The 13,246-nt window shown below is 39.2% G+C and overlaps 1 protein-coding gene across 6 annotated transcripts in view; it reads left to right on the forward strand.

Annotated features, from left to right (window-relative positions):
- ocm (over compensating males) overlaps positions 1 to 13,246 on the forward strand; it is a 158,999-nt gene that overhangs the window by 54,467 nt on the left and 91,286 nt on the right. Inside the window, exon 1 of one of the 6 annotated variants that reach the window (XM_067772735.1) lies at positions 12,668 to 12,743. The exons of 2 other annotated variants lie outside the window; for them this stretch is intronic. The gene's annotated coding sequence lies outside the window, so the exon portion shown is untranslated. Of the gene's footprint in view, positions 1 to 12,667; positions 13,080 to 13,246 lie in introns of those variants that run through there. 3 more of the 6 variants (XM_067772732.1, XM_067772734.1, XM_067772737.1) reach the window with 3 other exon arrangements.

Consider the following 13,246-nt stretch of genomic DNA (forward strand, 5'->3'; position numbering starts at 1 on the left):
CAGCTAAGAAGTAATAAACATTTCTCATGGCCCAACGTCTGAAGGTGTGTTAGAATGTACGCAATACTGGAAAGAATCGGTATAGGGAGAAATATTCATCTATATACATTTATCATAAACAAAGCACCGGGTGCACTCGGATTTATTAAAAGATGGGCTAAATAATTTGATGATCCTTATCTAAACAAGACCCTTAACATATCATTTGTATGCCCAATAATTGAGTAATGTGCGTGTATTTGGTCTCCGGGATATACAAATCATATAGATCGAATTTAATCTATACAGAAGCAGTAGCTAATCTTCGCATTGCGTGGCCTTAACTGAGAATCAAGTCTTCATCTTCCGCCATGTAGAGAGAGATTTTTTCTCATTAGTTTACCAACTTTAGAGAATATAAGAAGATTACTCGGGGTAATGTTCCTTCATAAACTGACTATCGCTGAGATAGATTCCACTGACCTTGTGAGCAGACTAAATTTTCCTGTTCCTGTGATAACTTCTAGACACAATGTACTATTACATTTACCCATTCTCCTGCAAAATTTTGCGAAATATAGCCCTCTACGCAATTAGCGCTCGCGCTATAATGAACCGTACAGCTGTATTAGTTTTGAGTATTCGCTTGCTACTATCCGTAAGGAAATACTCTCGCGTCTGGCATGATATTTTTCAAGCTTTTTTAAATATCTAGTTAAAAAAGATATAAGCAATCAAATGTATTGATTAAAATTTAAGTTCTTTATTTAATTTGATTGTTTTTATAGCCGCTGTACTTATACACAGGGTATTATAACTTTGATTGGAGAACGGTTGGTTGTACAGGTATAAAGGAATCGAGATAGATATAGACTTTCATATATCAAAATCATCAGTATCGAAAAAAAATTTGATTGAGCCATGTCCGTCCGTCTGTCCGTTAACACAATAACTTGAGTAAATATTGAGATATCTTCACCAAATTTGGTACACGAGCTTATCTGGACCCAGAATAGATTGGTATTGAAAATGAGCGAAATCGGATGATAACCGCGCCCAGTTTTTATATTTGTATATAACATTTTGCAAAACAAAAAAACGTGATTAAATATATAAAAGATTTTTAAAAGGGTCGTGGACGAATAAAATAATGTTATATCTGGGTGTGGCACCGCCCCTTTTATGACTAAGCAATTTTCTGTTTCGGGAGCCATAACTCGAAGAAAAATTTACATATCGTAACAAAATTGGGTACACATATTTTCCATATAGCAAGAAGTATTTCTAGTAAAAATGGATAAGATTGGTTAAAAAGGGTCGTAGGCAAAAATCTTAGCGAAAAATAGTTTTGTACCAATCGTATTGTTATTGCTCTGTTATATCTTTATTTTAAAATAAACAGTAGGGAAATCCCCATATCTGAAGGAGAACTGCATTATTACCCGCTTAAGGTCATTGGTGTTAGGCTCTGTATCCTTTTTGCTTCTTTTAAACGAAAATTAGTTCAGAATAGAACCATATGTATATGTATTATTTCGCAGCCTTGTAGCGCTATTAAGCACACAAAACACAACAACAGCATTTCAAGTGTACAGCTGGGTAGGTAATGTTCGGTTTCTTAGACTCCCTTACTTGTTAATATAGTTTTTAATCTAAATTTTGTTTTTAAACTTATATTTGTTTTCTTGTTATTTATATTGTCTAGGCGGCCGCCGTGGTGTGGTGGTAGCTTTCTCTGTCTACTACACGGAAGATCCTGGGTTCACGCCCCGGCAAAGCACCATCAAAGTTTTAGAAACAAGTTTTTTCAATTAAAAGAACATTTTTCTAAGCGGGGTCGCCTCTTGGCAGTGATTTGGCAAGCACTCCGAGTGTATTTCTGCCATGAAAATAATCTCAGTGAAAACTCATCTGCCTTGCAGATGCCGTTCGAAGTCGGCATAAAATATGTAGGTCCCATCGCGCCAATTAGTAGGACAAATTGAAAGGAACACGACGCAAATTAGAAGAGAAGCTCGGCTTAAAATTTCTTCGGAGGTTATCGCGCCTTAAATTTTTTTTGTCTCAGGAGTCGATCGTTTTGTGCCTGTACCGTAGACGTCCCAATTAGATTGGACGAGATTAAAACAAGCGAGGGCTGCACACTATCGGCCAAGCAAAACAGGCGTGGAACCAACCGCTGGGCTGCAAAATGTCGAGGATCATGTGCAGGTCTTACAATATTAGATTAAAAAAATTACTCTTATCATTGAAAATAGGTGACTTTAGGCGTATGATGGGTACTCTGACTGGACACTGCTTTCTAGCGCACATGCTTTCCTCACGGAACGACGAGTTCAACCTAACCTTACCTCTTTTAATAGCATTATTTTATTTTAATTTTAATTTACCTTATCTTCTTTTATCTTGATTGAATTTAAGCATTTTTATTAGTTTTGTTATTTTTTATTTAAATTTATTTATTTTATTTTCTTTTATTGTAGTTTTCTTAATTTATTTTTATTTTCATTTCTTTTATTCCTCACCAGGCAGCTTGTCGACGGTGTGATCTTTGTGGCTGAGCGGCTTTGGAGCTCGCATCTACCCGGTTTAACCTCTTAGGAGGGCGGTGGGATGTCCGTGATCAGCAACAGCCAACCCCCCTATTAGATGGCTTGCAGCCATAAGATATATTCGGCTGTATTCCAACGGAGCCTCCCAGACACCGGGCTACCTCGGGAAGAAACGATGTCCTGACCACAGTAAGGGGCGCTTCTGTGGCGAACATTTTTCTTCCCCATGGGCCTTATTTCCTTACAATTTTTACTTTGACTCAGATTCATGCTGGGCGTTATTAGTTGATGTCCTATTAAGATTATAGGGCGTAGTAGCAATGCCTACTCACTTCTGACAACTGTTTCTGCGGAAACGGGTGGGACATACTTCATTCTTGACTTATTTGGCAATTCACAAGGTCTCCTATTCGCCGTACTATGTTTAATGAAATCTTATATAGGAAACCATGGAAACCACTCAAATCTTAAACTTTTACATGAATACGACACTCTTGTGAATTTCGCAATTAATTTTTAATTTATGAAATTTTAAAGGGTATATTGGTATTCGAAAGTTGTAGCTGTATTGGTGGTTTTGGCTAGCGTTGGTGTGCAGGTAATTGAGTTGCTCTTACAGGATGCTAAACCTTTTTTTTTTATTTGTAAAACTGCATGGACTAAGTATTCGAACCAAGGGGTGCGTTTTCATCGTTCTTGAGGGCAGTAGTAGAAGTAGGCATTACTTAGAAAAAAAACAAGTGAGGCGGTGTTTGAGTGCGAGGAGCTTTAGACGCTGACCAATAGGAACAAAATCCAAAAATTCTACAAAAAAGTCCGGCGAATTATAGAATGTTTAAAGACAAAATTTAGTCACAAGAGCACATGCTTGAGTGTCCTCTAAGATTCTAAGACTATCTGGCGCATTGTGGAAAGATTGAAGCCCAAAGTCAACGAACCGATTGTACTTTAATAGTGCGGCATCAGACCTGGTAAATCTATGTATTATCGGCCAAACTTGCACGATACATCATACCCTAGAGAAGACTCGCGATAAGATAATCACTACGCACCGTCTTTTCATTGACTTCAACTCAGTTTTGATAGTGCTGAAGCCACAAGTCCCTCCTTGTATACTGATATTTTGACTTGAAGTTCACTGCAAAGCTAATAAAGCTTTACCAAGTGACGTGGAACAACATCCCAGCTCCGTAAGGATAGGACCACTTTGAGCTTTATCTGGATTGGATAAAGACGAAGTACTTACTGTCATCAAAGATTGAATCGGTATTAGCGCTGTTACAGCCACGTTGAGGGATATAAATTCGTGGTTGTGAAGGACATAGTACGCAGACATGGGCATACTGCAAGGAAAAAAACCAAAAGGCTGGCTAGGCAAAGTTATGAGGATAAAAGAAGCTTTGGATCAAAGAGTATTTCTATCTACTCCGTATTGAAATGCAAAGGAAGAGGGCGACCTACACTTATTTGGTCTTCCGATTGGCGTCAGCTGCCCCGAAATGAGGATATTTGGCATGACTTGATACGCAATTACCAAAATCACGTAGGCAGTTAAACGCCAGTTAAAAATTGGGTACGTCGTTGTAACAGCATCAAAGTTGCCAGGTTTAAGGCCCAAAGAATGTAGCATCAAGAAATGCTTCAGAAAAAGTTTTTAAAATAGCGTATCTACTTGTTTCCGGGCATCAAACCCTCCCAGTATATAAAGATGTTCTGGGGCGAATTGTCCAACAAAAAATGTGCTCTCAAGGAAGTTACTTGCATGAAGGGTGAAACTAGCTAAGCTTTCAACACGAATTAGCAAACATTTGTCAGCAACCTGCGGAAACAGCGGTTTACTTTCATTATGCAATGAATACCCAGGTGTTCTCATCCCGTTGACGTGATCCCTTACTCTGACAAGATCGGCGTCCATATTTATACTCAGCTGAGCAGAGCTCACAGAGTATATTAATTTTGTTCGCATAACGGTACCCTGTAATAACGGCATAAACTAATCGAGATAGATGTGGCAGCACTTCGATTACCAACGAGTTCAATACAACTCTTCAGAGATGTACCATTGGAAAATAAAAAATTCCGATCTGGCATCCCTAGAAATTTTCATCATTCCTTTTTCTTGCGAACAACCAACCTGATCGGACGTGCTTGCTGATACAAAAATCTGAACATCGATATAAAACAATTCATTTCTTTAAGTTTTAAGTTTGTTTAATTAAATAAAGTTAGTAAAAACTTTAATCGTTTAAACTTTGTCATTTTACCGAATTTTGCGAGGTAAACTCAACAAACCTCCAAACTGGTGACCCCGACGTGATCGGCAAGCACGTGCAGCGCAAGAATACATCTTTAACTACATATTAACGTAAGTAATTCAAAATGGTGGGAAATGGTGTACCAGCGGCGATTGCACCAGCTCAAACACAAAATGCGTCAGAAACGACAGCTCCGGCGAATTCCGTTGCATTAGTATACGCGCGCCTGCCAATTCCACCAATGGCAAGCACAAACATAGAGGCATGGTCTACCTCTATGGAATTTTGGTTCACAGCTTCGGGCATCACTGCTGATAAGCAGAAAACTTCAACAGTACTAGCAGCTCTGGATCCCAATGTTTTAAGCCAATTGTGTGACGTCATCACAGCTCTACCACAAAACGACAGATTCGACTTTGTCAAACAAAAAATCATCGAGCATTTTGCGGACAGTGGACAGCGGCGGCTTAATTGTGTCTTATCTGAACTACCACTTGGCGATAAAAAGCTTGGTAAGAAATTCGACAAACTCACAATACGTTCACGATCCCGTAGCCGCAGGCGAACACACTCTCGACACAATTCAAAGGCTCGCGACCGTACTGATACCTCACGAAAATCATCAACTTCCCAAGACTGTTGGTATCACCAAAAATATGGTAGCAATGCCAAAAAATGTCGTAGTCCTTGTCGTCATGGCAAGCACACCCAATCAATAACGTCAGAATCTTCTTGACTGTCAAAGCGCGTGGCAGGTTGCAACGAAGGACCTGTCATCGAACGCAACGTACTTCGTCTACAAGTACACGAACGACAAACCGGGAAAAAGTTTCTCGTTGACACTGGTACTGATGTATCCGTGCTTCCCATAACCTCAAAATTATACGACATCCGACCAACGGCCACAAAATTGTACGCAGCAAATGGTTCTGCCATTAAGGTTTTTGGAGAAAGGCGAATTAGCCTGGACCTTGGGTTGCGTCGAGATTTTCCCTGGTCCTTTATTATCGCTGACGTAACAACGCCGATAATCGGCGCTAACTTTATTCGATTTTATGATTTGCTAATCGATATGCGCCGCAACAGGCTCATCGACAATTTAACCAAATTAAAATCATCCGTAACTGCTCCAACGTTGTGTAAGGCTACTGAGATTAAGACGTTCGACACAACAGGCCCATTCGCTGATCTTCTCTCCGAATTTTCTCAAATCACGAAGCTTGCACCTCACGGTTCTTTAACAAAATCAACAGTCGTCCATCGTATTTTGACTACAGGTCAGCCAGTCTTTTCTAGACCACGACGTCTTGCTCCCGACAAGCTCGTAGCCGCACGTTACGAATTCAACTTCCTGCTAAAGGCAGGCATTTGTCAACCCTCCAGTAGCAACTGGTCCAGCCCGCTACATATGGTGCGAAAGAATGATGGCACTTGGAGGCCTTGCGGCGACTATCGCGCGCTCAATGCTCAAACGTTACCTGACAGGTACCCATTACCGTTTCTAACCGATTTCATGTGCAATTTACGAGGCAAGACAGTTTTCTCGAAGATCGACCTACAACGTGCATTCCACCAAGTTCCGATTCACGAGGATGATATACCGAAGACCGCTATCACTACGCCATTCGGGATGTTCGAATTTAAGTTTATGACCTTCGGCCTCTGCAACGCCGCGCAGACCTTCCAAAGGTTGATAAATGAATTCTTGCGTGGCCTCGACTACGTATTCCCTTACATCGATGACATCTGCATCGGTTCTTCGTCGCTCGAACAACATAAAAAAGATTTACGCGAAGTATTCAAACGCCTTCGGGATAATAATTTGGCAATAAACGTTTCAAAGTGCGAATTTGGTAAAAAATAACTCAGATTTTTGGGACATCTCGTCGACGCGAAAGGCATCCGTCCTCTACCCGAGCGCATAGTAGTTATTCGCGATTATCCCAAGCCGGCAGTAGCAAAAGAGCTAAAATGTTTCATCGCAATGGTAAACTTCTACCGCAAGTTTTTACCCAACGCCATTGAGTACCAGTCACATCTGCAACAACTCATTACAGGCAATAATAAAAACGATCGTACCATTATTAAATGGAACAAGGAAGCCGAAGCTGCGTTTGATAGTTGCAAATCCGAGTTGGCAAACGCGACACTGTTAGTTCATCCGTCATCCAGCGCAGAATTAGCACTCCATGTTGATGCATCAGATACAGCCGTGGGAGCTGCATTACATCAAATTGTAGACGGGGAACTTCAACCTCTCGGGTTTTATTCCAAAAAACTGACGAACTCACAACGCAAATATAGTACATACGACCGCGAGCTCACAGCAGCATATCAAGGTATGTGTCATGGTTGAAGGTCGCAAATGCCATATCGTCACCGATCATCGACCGCTAGTATACGCTTTCCGTCAAAAGCTAGAAAAAGCTTCACCTCGTCGAGTAAGGCAATTGGACTTCATCGGCCAATTCACGACCGACATCCGACACATACCCGGCTCTGAAAACTCCACAGCAGACCTGCTCTCACGCATACAATTAGTCGGCCAGGAGATTGACTACGTAAAGGTTGCAGCAGCGCAGCAAGCTGATTTACATTTACAAACGCTTCTTAACGAACCAGGTACGAATAGTAATTCACTTAAACTAAAGTATTTGATATTCCTAACAGCACGGCGAAACTCGCATGTGATACCTCAACATCGAACATTCGCCCTTACATACCACACGAATTTCGTACGCCATTGTTGGCGAAGATTCACGGCTTATCGCAACCAGGCATTCGCTCAACCATCAATCTCATGTCTGAAAGGTTTGTTTGGCCAGGCATAAGGAAAGATACAACAATATTCGTTCGAAACTGCGAATCATGCCAAAGATCGAAAATCCATCGACACACAACATCTGCACCAGCGAGCTACGTACCGCCACAAAAACGTTTTGCGCATGTAAACATTGACATTGTTGGTCCGTTCACTCTATGCGAAGGACAACGCTATTGCCTAACAAGGATTGACCGCTTCACTCGCTGGCCAGAAGCAGCACCGATTCCAGACATGTCCGCTGAGTCGGTCGCCAAAGCACTCATTTCGCATTGGATTTCGCGATTTGGCGTTCCAGCAAGAATCACTTCAGATCGTGGTCGGCAGTTCTATTCTGCTGTTTTCACCGAGTGGATGAGTACGATTGGTACCGTTCACCTTCGCACAACACCATTCCACCCGCAGTCCAACGGCATTATTGAAAGATGGCATCGAAGTTTTAAAGCTGCCATACTTTGCCTCGACCCGAACAGGTGGGTGCATCACTTGCCATCGATTCTACTTGGCCTTCGTGCAGCTTACAAGCCCGACATACACGCAAGCCCAGCTATGCTTGTTTATGGTTCATCGTTACGACTACCAGGCGAATTTTTCCAAACTACTAATACGAAACAAGTAACTCAGGATATGGTATCGCAATTTCGGTCATCAATGCAAAAAATCCGTCCGACAACAACAACACACCATTCATCGCCCAAAATGTTTGTGTCACCTGCATTACATTCTGCGTCTCACGTTTTCGTTCGGAACGATTCGATCCGCCCATCGCTAACGCATCCGTACGACGGACCTTTCCGAGTCATTAAGAGATCGCCAAAATTTTACAAACTCCTCATACAAGGACGACACAACAACATAAGCATTGATCGCCTAAAGCCCGCATTCTTAGCCAGCGACGACTATGAAAATTCAAGCCATACTCATGAGACGGAAACATCGACGAATACACCCGAGCCCATTCCTACGGCAAGGGATAGTATATAGCCAGAAGAGCTTTCGGATACACCGGACCCCATCTCAACGACAAGCCACGTTCCTCCTGAACATGATCGAATGGAGGCACCGCCTCCTGTATCGACGAAATCTACGCGTTGTGGCAGGCAAGTAAATTTTCCTTTACGATACCGGTAGTTTCGTCTAGGCGGGGAGTATTGTGGCAGCACTTCGATTACCAACGAGTTCAATACAACCCTTCAGAGATGTACCATTGGAAAATAAAAAATTCCGATCTGGCATCCCTAGCAATTTTCATCATTCCTTTTTCTTGCGAACAACCAACCTGATCGGACGTGCTTGCTGAAACAAAAATCTGAACATCGATATAAAACAATTCATTTCTTTAAGTTTTAAGTTTGTTTAATTAAATAAAGTTAGTAAAAACTTTAATCGTTTAAACTTTGTCATTTTACCGAGTTTTGCGAGGTAAACTCAACAAACCTCCAAATATATATAGACTTCTATATATCAAAATGATCTGGACGAAAAAAGAAATTCATTTAGCCATGTCCGTCCGTCCGTCCGTAAACACGATAACTTCAGTAAATTTTGAGGTATCTTGATGAAATTTGGTATGTACGTTCCTAGGCGCTCATCCCGTATCGCTATTAAAAATGGACGAAATCGGATTATAACCACGCCCACTTTTTCGATATCGAAAATTTCGAAAAACCGAAAAACTCGATAATTCATTACTAAGGACGAATAAAGCGATGAAACTTGGTAGGTAGGTTGACCTTATGACGCAGAATAGAAAATTACTAAAATTTTGGACAATGGGTGTGGCACCGCCCACTTTTAATAGAAGGTAATTTAAAGGTTTTGCAAGCTGTAATTTGGCAGTCGGTGAAGATATCATGATGAAATTTGGCAGGAACGTTACTCCTATTAATATATTTGACCCGGTCAATAGCCACCTTTTCATAGATCGGGTCACATATGTGTACTAAATAAAAATTAGCAAAATCGGATAACGAACACGCCCACTTAAAAAAATAATGATTTTAAAAGTCAAATTTTAACAAAAAATTGAATATCTTTACAGTATATACGTAAATTATGTCAACATTCAACTCCAGTAATGATATGGTGCAGCAAAAAACAAAACTAAAAGAAAATTTCAAAATGGGCGTGGTTCCGCCCTTTTTCATTTAATTTGTCTAGAATACTTTTAATGCCATAAGTCGAACAAAAATTTACCAATTTTTGTGAAATTTGGTAAGGGCATAATAGCTTCTATGACGATAACTGTTTTCTGTGAAAATGGGCGAAATCGGTTGAAGCCACGCCCAGTTTTTATACACAGTCGACCGTCTGTCTTTCCGCTCGGCCGTTCATACGATAACTTGACCAAAAATCGATATATCTCTACTACACTTATTTCACGTACTTATCTGAACTCAATTTATCTTGGTATTAAAAATGGGCGAAATCCGACTATGACCACGCCCACTTTTTCGATATCGAAAATTTCGAAAAATGAAAAAAAAATGCCATAATTCTATACCAAATACGAAAAAAGGGATGAAACATGGTGATTGGATTGGTTTTTGTGACGCAAAATATAACTTTAGAAAAAACTTTGTAAAATGGGTGTGACATCTACCATATTAAATAGAAGAAAATGAAAAAGTTCTGCAGGGCGAAATCCAAAGTCCTTGGAATCATGACAGGAATACTGTTCGTGGTATTACATATATAAATAAATTAGCGATACCCGACAGATGATGTTCTGGGCCACCCTGGTCCGATATTTCGAAAACGCCTTCACATATACTACTAAGGTTCACTCCCTTTTTAAAACGCTCATTAATACCGTGAATTTGATACCCATATCGTACAAACACATTAGCTATCATCCGGTGGCAAAATCCTGAGCCAGATAAATAATTTTGCATGTAAATGCAACAACAACGATTTGAGTCAGATAAATCCAGATAGAAGTCTGGTTCAATTTGTGAGCCAGATAATTTGTTAATTACTTCTTTTTAGGTTGGAAACGCGGCCTTTAATATACCTACTTTTTCAAAAATAGATGTCGCTGCTTTGCCTTTCGCTGTATGAGTTAAATGAAAAATAGCAGCGACATCTGCCTATCACATTTCACGTCTGCGAAAATTTCACGACATCTGCTTCTCAAGTCTCTCAATGATCCAGAGCATTCCCGTGAGAATTGAGCGTGAGCCGGAGCTGTAAAACTCACTGAAAGACGGCAATTATAGAGTCACCCCTGGGGCCCTATTCAGTAACTATGAGTTTTGAAATGTACGTTTTTATTTCATACAAATTATATGAAGAAAAACTGTACATTTTAAAACTCACAGTTACAGTTAATAGGGCCCCTGGTCCACCTTTATGGCGATATCTCGAAAAGGCGCTGGAGGTAGTAAAATGCAAAAGGCGAAAGGGTGAGGTGACAAAAGTGTATAAAAAAAATTAGAATCTACCTTTTTGATGCCTTAGTATTTGGGTCAGGCAAGAGACTCTTGGCTAAACAATAATTTCTAGGCGTCCCCTAGAAATCTAACGGAGCCACTTTTGCCACCAAGACCTAGTTTAGAAAATATGTACCGATTTAAGGATTTTAGCTTTATGAAAATGATTAAAACAACGTTCTTTTTTTATACAATAGTCTTTGCCATTTTTTTTTTATTTTAAAATGCAAATTTTTTATGTTTTTGCATCCTCAATTTTTTGTTTAAATGCTTAATTCTAAAAAATATTCGGCATCTAAAAAAAACTTTTTAACATCTTCTTCCAAGTGTATATCTTTGCATAGCTCTAGCAAATTTGGTTCTAATCCTTAAAAAAAAGAAAAATTCATTGACGTTCAACATCAAAAGGGCAGCAAATGGCACGTCTTGCTTGACAGCTTCTCATTTGAGAAAAGTGTGAACGCCGGGTTACTTAAAAAAAAAAGGAAATAAAAAAATCGACTTCTGCCGCCTTTTCCAATCAATTTTTTTATAAACTATATACATATGCCGGTACAAGAATTTTTTAGATAAAAATATTAAAGTAACTTTATATTCTCAACGGTTCGAACAAATTTTGCAGAAAACTGATTTTCTTTCAGGGAATTTGTACGAAAAATGTAGCAGTTTATTGCTTTTGTAATACACGTAAACAGAGGCAAAATAGAACTGCTGAAATAGTGAGGTTATGTGATAGACATCACCTCTATTATTGCACTGTTTGCTTTAATGTATTCCTTTGTAGATACTTTTATTATTAAATCATTGAAATTAACCATATAAACTTATTTCTGAGATTCGCTGACTTATTTATTTCTATGAAATCACTTATAGAAACGCCATTGCAATATTTGAATTTAAAAAAATGCATGGTTTCGAGGCCAAAAAAGCAATACAGCTGATGTTTTCGTGCTTACTATGCTAGACGAAATATTCCGAGCACGAACTTGCAACTTCCCAGCCAAATTGAATGCCATGAACTCTCTCGTTAAAATGTTTTTGTTAAAATTTTTGCTGGCCGAATACAGCCTATTTCTGCCTTGTAAAGTTCAACAACAAAAATTCATTTGGTATCCTACATATGTGCATGAAGCTCGATCCAAACTCCTTGGATTTAATTCGAGCCCATAAATTATTGTTTTGACTCGACTCGTTTGTAGAATTGTATTAAAAATCAAAAACCCGTAGTTTCATTTTCAATTCAACTCATAAAAACCAGTATTTTTAAACAGGGTTGCAAATGGTTTAGGTAGAGAAAATGAAACGCCCATTTGACGCCAATCTATGAGCATGCGAAGAATGGTGGAACGCAAGTAGATATGTATGTACATATTTAGAATCCAGTACTTTTTAAATTTTGAGAAAGGATACCTGACAATGCAGGAACATCCTTTTTTAACATAAAATCGTTACTGCTTCCTATTGTTTATATACACACGCTACGGTATTTTTTTAAATGTTTTAAATCGAATATTTTCCCATTATTTTTCTTTAATACATACATATGCACAGCTCAATGGTATCGACATACAATTCACGATGTTTCGTTCGCTCGTCCATTTGGTGATTTTTTTTTCATCAGTACACGAAACGATAGAAAGTTGAAACAGAAATGAAAAAACGTCATAGCATTGCGATCACATAAAAGTTCATTTGGACACAAAAAGTAATTTTTTTATTTGATAATCCTTTAATTTAGTGAAATACATGTGACTATTTCAAAGTAAATAATGTTGGAATAGTTGAATTCATGTGAGCATTATTAGTTATGCAATATTAGCCGGTGTGGATGGTAATATACAAATGCTTTAATTCGTGTTTGTGCATTGTATGTGTGAGGGTGTGTGTACCAAAATATGGTGGCGGTATTGAATTCTTTAGCAATTAACCAGCAAAGTTGAGCATCAGAGTTTACGATTGTCATATTCACATTGTTTGAATTGAATGGTTTTAACCAGAGAACGTATAACTTTCATTGCCATACATATGCAATGCCCTGTTGGTGAGTGTGTTTTCCTTATCGATATTTTCATGTGTACAACTAATATCTGTTGTAACTAAAAAGCCAGTTTATTTAGATTAAACAGCTGTTGGCACTGCTTTACCTAAGTGGGTGGTAGATACAATTTTGGTAATAGTCTAGTTGAGGGGTCGACTGCTAATACGCTA

Source organism: Eurosta solidaginis, chromosome 3 (genome assembly GCF_040869045.1).
Source record: "Eurosta solidaginis isolate ZX-2024a chromosome 3, ASM4086904v1, whole genome shotgun sequence".
NCBI lineage: Eukaryota > Metazoa > Arthropoda > Insecta > Diptera > Tephritidae > Eurosta > Eurosta solidaginis.